The 10,424-nt window shown below is 43.0% G+C and overlaps 1 long non-coding RNA gene across 1 annotated transcript; it reads left to right on the top strand.

The window, feature by feature from the left end:
- Window positions 1–9,332: 9,332 nt before the first annotated feature.
- On the top strand, window positions 9,333–9,920 carry LOC144328318 (uncharacterized). The gene is made up of 2 exons (XR_013393516.1): window positions 9,333–9,448; window positions 9,491–9,920. It is a non-coding gene; the product is annotated as an uncharacterized LOC144328318 (long non-coding RNA).
- The last annotated feature ends 504 nt before the right edge of the window (window positions 9,921–10,424 follow it).

Consider the following 10,424-nt stretch of genomic DNA (forward strand, 5'->3'; position numbering starts at 1 on the left):
GTGTCCTACACAATATATAGGGCCCAGAAAATTATGCTGACCCCCTGATTGTGATCCACAAAAGTGAGCCAAAATTTAATAGCAGCCCAATCTTTTGTCACCTTCTCAGGTTCACAGAAATAGGTGAAGCCCTCAAGAGAGGTCAGTGCTTAATTCTGTGAACTATAAACTATGCACACTTGGATTACTGCATTTTATATGACTCTCTCCCCAAATCTCTGACTGCTTTGCTTTCTATTTTATTCCCTTCTTTCCCCCACAGCAAGATCCAGCCCCCAGCCCCCGGGGGAATAAAATAAGAAAATTATTCCGAGCTTATAGCTGAATTGTGGTTTCCCCTAGCAACAGGCACTGCGGATCCTTTTAAAACTTTATCTCCCTGCAATCAGCTAACATTCTGAGGGTTTCTTTCAGGATCTTATCTCCGCTAATGTCTTTTTAAATATGTCTATATTTGTCTCTCGGAAGGAGCTGCAGTGTTGTTGTTGTTGTCACGCCAGAGGAAAACATATCTGAATGAGTTTCAGGAGATATTTAAACACAGGTTTCTGTCTGCACAATGACAGTTGTATTTTCATATTAAATGTTTCCCTTGTGGAATGAAAGGGTACATTTTTTTTCTAAGGCTTGTATATGTGTTTGTGCATGTTTGTGTGTGCATGTACTACTGAAAGCAAGAGTGGAAATCATTTCAGTCAAAACGGAGATAACCAGGACTGCGGTTGGGGTTTCGTCAGATCTGTAATGTAATCTGGGTGGTAATTGGCAGCAAGATTTGTAACTTGGTAAATGTCCCTTTTTGGTCAAGTGTCCATGTTGTGTCACCGCATGAAAACGTGGCATCCATGCAGATCAAGCACATTTTGCCACAAGGCTTCAATCCTACGTTTTCAGAACATGATGTTTAACAGAGTTGTTTTGGACCCAATGTGTGGCCTCAATCGAGCCAACCATCGCACAAAACAACTCGGAACAGATTGGGCTGCTTCCTAAAGATCCGAATGTTATCTTGTGGTAGTGCCTGCCTCTCGTGCTTTAACATAATATATGGGTTGGAACCAACACTGTGTGCTCTGAGGGGGGCGGAGAAGCGATATAAGTCGAAATGCAACACAGGGACGCAGGTGACGCTGTGGCCTATACCACTGAGCCTCTTGGGCTTGCTGATCGAAAGGTCAGCAGTTCGAATCCCCACAATGGAATGAGCTCCCATTGCTCTGTCCCAGCTCCTGGCAACCTAGCAGTTTGAAAGCACGCCAGTGCAAGTAGATAAATAGGTACTGCTGCAGCAGGAAGGTAAACAGCATTTCCATGCACTCTGGTTTCCGTCATAGTGTCCTGTTGCACCAGAAGCAGTTTAGTCACGCTGGCCACATGACCCGGAAAGCTGTCTGTGGACAAAGGCCGGCTCCCTTGGCCTGAAAGCGGGATGAGCGCCGCAACCCCATAGTCACCTTTGACTGGACCTAACTGTCCAGGGGTCCCTTACCTTTACCTTTTTAAATGCAACATGCTTAACATTAAGGCTTGGCACAAAAGAGAAACAAAACAAAAGCATAAGAAGAAAACAGAATGAAAACCAAATGATTACCATTTCTTGGTAAGGCTATTGGAAAGATGCAGGAGACGTTCTAACTAGTCTACCATTTTTCTAAGTGTCCTGTGTTGGGAAGAATGAATTTGCAAAAGAGTTCCAAGTCAATACCAATAGATCTGATTTTGCTATGTAAGAGTTGGAGCTATTAGGATTCATAAGAGACCTTAAGTAAATTAGAGAGAAGACTCGAAGGTTGGCAACAAAAATGGCAAGGCAACCAGTATTTTATACTGCTAGCCCACACCCAATATTCCATTGTGTGTATACCTAGTTCTGCACACATCGTCTCATACTTGATTGAACTTGGAAGCCCCAAGATACATCTCAAGAAACTTGAGTGTATCTTATCTAAATCACTATTATATGCCTGTATCCATATTGGAATCCCCAAAAGTAGCTGAAAAATCCAAATAGCAGACCAATGAAGAAGCACGTCAAACAAAATGTTTTCATTAACATCCTTCCCAAGAAGCACTCTGATTTGTGATCCCCAGTAAAATAATTCCTTCTGATGATGATGATGTTATTTTGCAGGGAGGGGGGTTATGACTGCGTCAATAGACTGACAAGAGGCATTTGAGGTGTTGCTGCTCTGACTCAGGAAGTCTTGTTAACATTGTGATTTTACTCCGGCAAGTAAATGAACATCCGAGACACACTGATTGGCTAAAATGTTTTGTTTTCCCTATCCTTCTTATTAATATCATGGATTTTATTATTGCATGTTTTTATTTAAAAAGTATGAATAGAACCTCTTAAACTATGAGGCCCCTGTGCAATGCAGTTCTCATATAACTTCTGGCTTTAAGCATCATTGCAGATGTCTGCAACTTGTCTCTCACCATATGGGTAAAGGTAAAGGTAAAGGGACCCCTGACCATTAGGTCCAGTCGTGACCGACTCTGGGGTTGTGGCACTCATCTCGCTTTATTGGCCAAGGGAGCCGGCGTACAGCTTCTGGGTCATGTAGCCAGCATGACTAAGCCACTTCTGGCAAACCAGAGCAGCGCACGGAAACGCCATTTACCTTCACGCCGGAGTGGTACCTATTTATCTACTTGCACTTGGACGTGCTTTCAAACTGCTAGGTTGGCAGGAGCTGAGGCAGAGCAACGGGAGCTCACCCTGTTGCGGGGATTCGGACTGCCAACCTTCTGATTGGCAAGTCCTAGGCTCTGTGGTTTAACCCACAGCGCCACCTGCGTCCACCATATGGGTACATAGAAGAAAAGAAATGATTCACCAGATAGAGCAGCTTAAAGTGCTGTCTCTTCCCACAACATGGCTATATGCTCCTTACTGGGCCTCATTCTAGGAATTAAAAAGCATATGGACCATAGCTCAATGGCAGAGCACAATTTTTGCATGCTGGAAGTCCCCAATACAATCTCTGGCATCTCCATACATGACTAGGAAAGACTCCCTATCCTGTGTTAAGTATAATGGTTTATTTCAAAGAGAAATTAAAAATGTCTATGTATTAATGAAGGTTTAAAATGGAAAATGGCTAAATGTGTATTGCTAACACTGGGAGTTTTCCACAAGCATTTTTCTAAAGGACTCTGAGCTTCTTGGTGAGTTAATGGTTAACTAGCTGTTTGTTGTTCTCTGGTAGCTAACATGTGAGTGTTATAACCTTAAATCATGTGACAGGTATTGGGTTGCAAATCTCCATTTGGAAAGCTGCCTTTGAGTCTTTTTTTCTCCCAAACTCAGTGGAGTGAAGATGCCAATGGAGTCGTCTCTCTGAATGCCACAGACATTCGGTGCAAGTTATGACTGTCCTGTAGGGAGAGCCAACAGCTGGAGGCTGGAAAGCAGGCTGGGGGAAGAGAGAGAAAGACCTTTGCTTATAGGTCTATTTGGATTCTTTCTTTCATATTTTGTAAGATGATGTGCCTGTGCTGGACAGAACAAGATATTGTATGGATATTTTTGATGCTTTAATTCTGTTTTAAAGAATATTCTGCCAGCAAAGGTTTAAAAAAAAAAAATCCATGGGCCTGGGCAATGTTTCATTTCCAAAGGAATCATTTTATATGCTTTCCAGTGACTGCTTTCCAGTCACTTCAAACTGTGCAATATTGAATACCCGCAGCCTCTAAAACCCTGAAGAGCGTTTGCCAGGTAATGGAGACAACGCTGAACAAGATAAACTAGTAATCTTACTCGGCATATGGCAGCCTACTCTCTACAAGATGGCAACAGGTAAAGCAAGTAGGGACTGTACCTGATGTGTCTACTATGATTTGGAGAGATACAATGGGATACCATTTTTAAAGAAGATATTCCAAGGTACATTTGGGATTGGGCCTTAAAAAAGAAAAGAAAAACTCCTTAACAACATCATGACTTTAAGAGCCGTTTTGGTGAAAGCCACCTGTATTAGTCAATTATTCCATGCACAAGTAGCTCCATTCAAATATTTATGTTTCCAGCTCCCGCCGTCTCCTTATTTCCTTATACCAGTCTTGTAAACAAGTCACACAAACATTCATCATTAGGCAGTAATGTAAGTGGGATAGCAGATGTCGAATCTGAATATTTCTGGGCTGGCAAACGCATAACACAGTTTTAAGGAGGAGAATACAAAAAAGGCAAAGGGAAGGAGGGGGGGACATCCTTTCTGCAGACAGTGCCGTAAATTTGCTGTCAAATCAAATCTATTTTGCAAGCAGCACGTGGCATCATGAAATTGTTAAATAAGCAACTCCAAGATGCTTTTGCTGTTTCGACGGGGCATAATTAACTTGGCGGCATTTTAAAGCCAGACATGAAAAACGTGTGACCATTCTGTTGTGTGCTGAAGTTCTCACCCTGGGCCAGCAGGGGGATACTGTAGATACTTTTTACTCAGGTCCACATATGCAAATAAGGGATCAAAAGTGATGTTCAGTGATTGGATAGTTACAGAAAGTTGTTACAGTTATGTTGTACTGGAGCTCTATATAAGTAGGCTGGCTGAACCCTTCAGTTCAGTTCTGTTCTGGCCTGTGAATAAACAAGAGCTGTTGAAGAATCGCTGTGTCATCTGATATGTTCACCCACAACTTAACACATTCAATATATTGTTGGACTCCAGTTCCCATCAGTCCCAGTCAGCATAGCCACTGGATGCTGCACTACAACAATATCTGAAGGGCCACGGGTTCCCCAATCCTGTTTTAAAAGCATCTGGTTACCAAAACCAGTATTTCTTATGTATAGCTCACAAAGGCAGTTGCATTCATGGATTTCCTACATTTCTTCTGCGGGAAAGGTGCTACCTTTCCATTTATTCTATTTAATTGTCCCACTTTTTTTGAAGGGGGAGGGACAGGTGGAAGGTTAATGTTATAATCCTCCTTTTACTATGCAACCCAATTCCAGCTAGCACTGAAAAAAAGATGTGAAATTCATCTCCCCTTTGGGAGGATTCAGAATGCAGCAGTCTGATTGGTCCTAGAACAATAGGATTCAGAATGCAGCAGTCTGATTGCTCCTAGAACAATAGAATCCAGAATGCAGCAGTCTGATTGGTCCACAGGAGCCACCCAATCCAGCTCCAGGTGGAAGTGAATCTGCAACCTGATGTTCCTACAGGAGAATCCCAGAATTAGCCAATCACATGGGGCCCATTGTGTAAATAATGTATATAAAGCAGATATTGTGGGGGGAACTTCCATTCCTCCTCACCACTATGAGCTGAATAAAGAGCATGAAATCCACTCTCCAATTTTAAAGGTTCAGCTTATATTCAGCTGCGGCTTATATTTGGGACAATACAGTATTATTTGAGTGGGGAGACACACACTGAAGTGTAGCCTGAGAAACCAGCAATACGGAACCAGCATCCAATATATTACACATGGACTGAGCGTAGCAATTTGCATCTGCAGCAGGTATAACCTCCTATGGAATGAATTAAGCATGATAGCTTTATTTCATGAATTTTTCACTGCACTAATACATAGTTCACCCACATTGATCGGGTCTCACTGAAATTCTAGTGGGAGCAAAATCCCGATGCCTGTTAGTCAGAAAAGACTTGGCTGCCAACAACTTTGACTATCGCCAGTGCCAAGTTCTTGTTTCACTTAAGCAGATAAGTCTAATTCGGCATCTGATTTGAAAAGATGCTTTCCAGAGGCTACCTGGGCCAAAGCAATTTTAGTCTTTGTGGGCTCTGATCATTACTTCAAATTCCACCTGACAGTTAATTGGCAAGCAGCAGTGAAAGCTAAGTCACAGCAGCCGACTGCACTCAAAGGCAGAGCAGCTGTATGCAGCTCTTGCCAAGCTGCTATCTTGCTCAGTTCCACACATGGAACTGGGGGTTGCATAACTCCATGCCCTGAAACATTTCTCTGATGCAAATAGGGATGTCCTAGTCCATAATAAGGGCATGCGGGTGGCTCTGTGGGTTAAAGCACAGAGCCTAGGACTTGCCGATCAGAAGGTCAGCGGTTCGAATCCCCGCGGTGGGGTGAGCTCTGGTTGCTCCGTCCCTGCTCCTGCCAACCTAGCAGTTCGAAAGCACGTCAGAGTGCTAGTAGATAAATAGGTACCACTCCGGCGGGAAGGTAAATAGCATTTCCGCGCGCTGCTCTGGTTTGCCAGAAGCGGCTTAGTCATGCTGGCCACATGACCCGGAAGCTATACGCCAGCTCCCTTGGCCAATAAAGCGAGATGAGTGCCGCAACCCCAGAGTCGGCCACGACTGGACCTAATGGTCAGGGTCATTTTACGTTTTTTTATTCCATGATAATTATAATATTGTTGTTTTTTAAAATACTTTTATTTTGCTTTAAACAAATATGTATAAATATAGACAACCAAAATTACAAAAGAAAATTCCTTAATAATAATAATAATAATGGAAAAAAACTACAAAAACTACAAAAAATATCAAAGTACATGGCATAAAACATAAGCCACTATGGGAAAGAAAAGAAAAAGAAAAAAGAAAAAAAGGGGGGATGGGGGGAGAAAAAAGGAAGATGAGCCAAAACACAGGAAAGCTCATCTATTGTACCCTTCTGTCAAGGTCACAACAGATTATTATTCTTATCAGTTCTCTCTATCTGCATTCCAAAGGAATCCCTCATCTTGGTATCAGGGAGCATTTCTCTATGCGGTATAATAATGTTATTATTTATTATTTATACCCTGCCCAAATGTCTGGGTTGTCCCAGCCACTCTGGGCAGCTCCCAACATATATAAAAACATAACAAAACTTTTTTTAAAGCTTCCCTATTTTCATCGGAGAAATGTTGGAGGATATGCAGAAGACAACGTGGTTAATCAGAACCTCTTCTCCCTCTCATCACCAGATAGCTGGTTAAAGACATTCATGGGAGATCAACAAGCAGGCAGGAGGACTCTTGCTACCTATTTGGCTCTCCTGGCTGTTTCGAAGATGTCGCTCAGAATCAGATCAGTCACTCTTCTTCTTGGCAGGTGTCCCTGTGCCAAAATTCTCCCTCCCTTTTCCTGCCCTCCGTTTCTTTCCTTTTTTGCAAAAGTCCTTCCTTTCCTGCTTCCCACTTCTTTTCTCGCAAAGTGCTTCCGAGAATGTCGCACCAGCCTCTTAATTCCTCCTGCCTCACCTAGAACACGCTTCTTCCAACTTTGCCCTCCTTCTGTTTGTCTCCCCCTCGCACACACCTCAGTTCCCCCAAACCCTGTCAATGATTTCTTATTTATCTGCCTCCCCACTGAATGCTGATGTGCTAATAAACAAACTCTACAGTGTGCCGACTTCCCGTTTCGCAGACTAGATATACCTGTGGGAATAACATCTCCTCTTTTAGGAAACAGACAGAGTAATTACTAGCACAGCAGAGTTCAGGTCATATTACATTTTATTACACGCAAACACACCCCACAGCCATTTACTTGGGACTGTTCTATAAATACGTTCCTTGCATTCAGTCACTGCCTGATTATTTGCACAGACTAATAAAAGGCAATTCAGCTTGACATGTAATTAATGCGATAAAAAAGAAATAATTTCCGTACCGAATATAGCAAACAGTGAGTGCCGTCTAATGACACCTGACAGGTTTTGAAGTTGACTGATGGTTCTGGAAAGAGTTGGCAAAATCATAGAGTCTGAATCTTAGGGGGGGGTAGTAAGAGGAGGAGTACTGGCTAATGGCAAGTCGTGGGCATGGAGGAATTGAGCTATTGAATCCTATTGCCTTGTTTTGTGGGGAAGGCAGTTTTGTGAAACTGGGCTGCCATCCTCTGGAAAAAGAATTGAGAGGGGGGTTTTTTTGTTTTTGCTTTCCCCTGTGGATGAGGATTTTTACACACATTATCAGTACAAATATTGCTCACATCTCGCAGAATCATAGAATTGTAGAGTTGGAAGGGATCCCGAGGGTCATCTAGTCCAACCCCATGCAATGCAGGAATCTCAACTAAATCATACATCTCTTAGGAGTAATAATAATATATTTTTTTAATTTATACCCCGTCCTTCCTGGTTCAGAAAACCGGGCTCAGGGCGGCTAACAACAAATTTAAAACACTTAGTAAAGGTAAAGGTACCCCTGCCCATATGGGCCAGTCGTGTCCGACTCTAGAGTTGTGCGCCTATCTCACTTAAGAGGCCGGGGGCCAGCGCTGTCTGCAGACACTTCCGGGTCACGTGGCCAGCGTGACATCGCTGCTCTGGTGAGCCAGAGCCGCACACGGAAACGCCGTTTACCTTCCCGCTAGAAAGCGGTCCCTATTTATCTACTTGCACCCGGGGGTGCTTTTGAACTGCTAGGTTGGCAGGCGCTGGGACCGAGCAAAGGGAGCGCACCCCGCCGCGGGGATTCGAACCGCCGACCTTTCGATCGGCAAGTCCTAGGCACTGAGGCTTTAACCCACAGCGCCACCCGCGTCCCTTAAAACACTTACTTATGCTATAAGTATAAGTATAACGTGAATGTATTGTTATTCACGTTTTATACCTTATTTTATGCTGGTTTTTGTAGCATTAAAACACTTACTTATGCTACAAAAACCAGCATAAAATAAGGTATAAAACATGAATAACAATAAAATAAGAAATCAATTTAGGGGGGGAAATCGTCCAATAAACATTACATGATCACCAGGGCTAGCTGGCTGAATTAGTTCCATTTGGGCCAGTGAGGAGACCAGGGGAGAATTAGCTGTGGGTTAATTAGTGAAGGGAAGAGGAGCAAAATTCTTAATATTTGAGATAAAAAAAGTACAGCCTTACATATCTATTGGTCCAAGTGACATGTGGGAGATGAAACATATTCATGGCATGAATCTCAAAAGTAGAACTATTGTAGGAGGAAGTCAAATTTACATGTTTATTTAAGGTTGGTGCAAATATTATTCCACTGTCTTCCTGCTCTTTAATAGGCTGACAGCATATCCTCCAACATTTTTCCAATGAAAATAGGGATGTCCTTTCCCATTATTATTTTTTCTTTTTATTTTTATTTATATTATTATTATTATTATTATTATTATTATTATTATTATTATTAGCCACCCATCTGACTGGGTTGCCCCAGTCACTGGGCAGCTTCCAATATATATAAAAGCATTAAATATTAAAAAAACTTCCCTATGTAGGGCCACCTTCAGATGTCTTCTAAAGTTTTCATAGTTACTTATCTCCTTGGCTCGGGGGTCGCATAATTCCATACCCTTTAACATTGCTCTTATAGCAGGAACCCCACCCCCACCCCAATCATTCAGTTTGTACAAACTTCACACACACTCACACTACATACGCCACACTTCTGTTATAAATTCATAGAAAAATCAACCATACATCGGATTTGCACTGTTCCACTTTTATTTTACTCCATATGACAAGGACTATCAAAGGGGGGGGGGTGGCTTGGTTCTGGTCAGCCATAATCCCTTCACCATACCAGCACATCCACAGGAGCCCTGCCCAGTTGCTATGCCAACCCTGATGATCCCAGACAGAAGACAATCAAGATCACAAAGAACTTGCATATGGGAGTGGATTCAGCATGGACTGGAACAAAGGACAATGATCAGATCTTCCCTCAGGGGGCAGGAAACTGCGACTACCTTTTGTCGTCAGAAAATGACTCATGGGAAGGGGGAAAGGAGGAACCAGCCAGGTGACAGGACACTCGGGTTACCACCACAACTCCTCCCTCAACCCCTCCTTTCTGTAATGTATGCATGATGTTTCTGGGGGAGGGCTTGAGCTACAGGAGGGGAATTTCAAAAGTTTTTATAAGGTCTTGCACACCATCTTTCTGGGTCTTTCCTCTCTCTTGCAAGTGAGGGGAACACCCTGTTGCAACAGTTCAATAAAGGCCAAGCCTACAGGCTGCTGATTTACTCCAATTTACTCTGGTTGGTGTCTTTACTTTTTGTCTAAGGGAGCCCTCGGATTTTTCCGGTAACACTCTGATGGAAATAGGCGAGTCCTAAGGAAATGAGGGACGTTCCAGGATCAAATCAGAAACTAGGACCGCTTCTGTAAAACTGGGACTGTCCCTGGAAAAGAGGGGCGCTTGGAGGGTCTGCCCTAAACACGTTTCATTTGGGAACACAAAGGATTTGATCTCAAAACGGAAGGGTGGCTTGCATGGTCATTTGGGAGGTAGGAGAGAAGGCCAACTCATTCCAACTAGGAGAGAATTTGGCCTCGATGGATGCAGAGAGAATAGACAGTAGAGAATGCTGGCAGCATTTTTGAGGAAGTGCGCATAATGGGATTTGAGAGATTACACATACATCATTTGTTTCATTCCGAGCAGTAATTTATGTGGCTCCATTAAACACGGTGGTGACATTTTAAGCTTCAAGAGGCATGCAACATGGGCCAAA

Source organism: Podarcis muralis, chromosome 1, assembly GCF_964188315.1.
Source record: "Podarcis muralis chromosome 1, rPodMur119.hap1.1, whole genome shotgun sequence".
Taxonomy (NCBI): Eukaryota; Metazoa; Chordata; class Lepidosauria; order Squamata; family Lacertidae; genus Podarcis; species Podarcis muralis.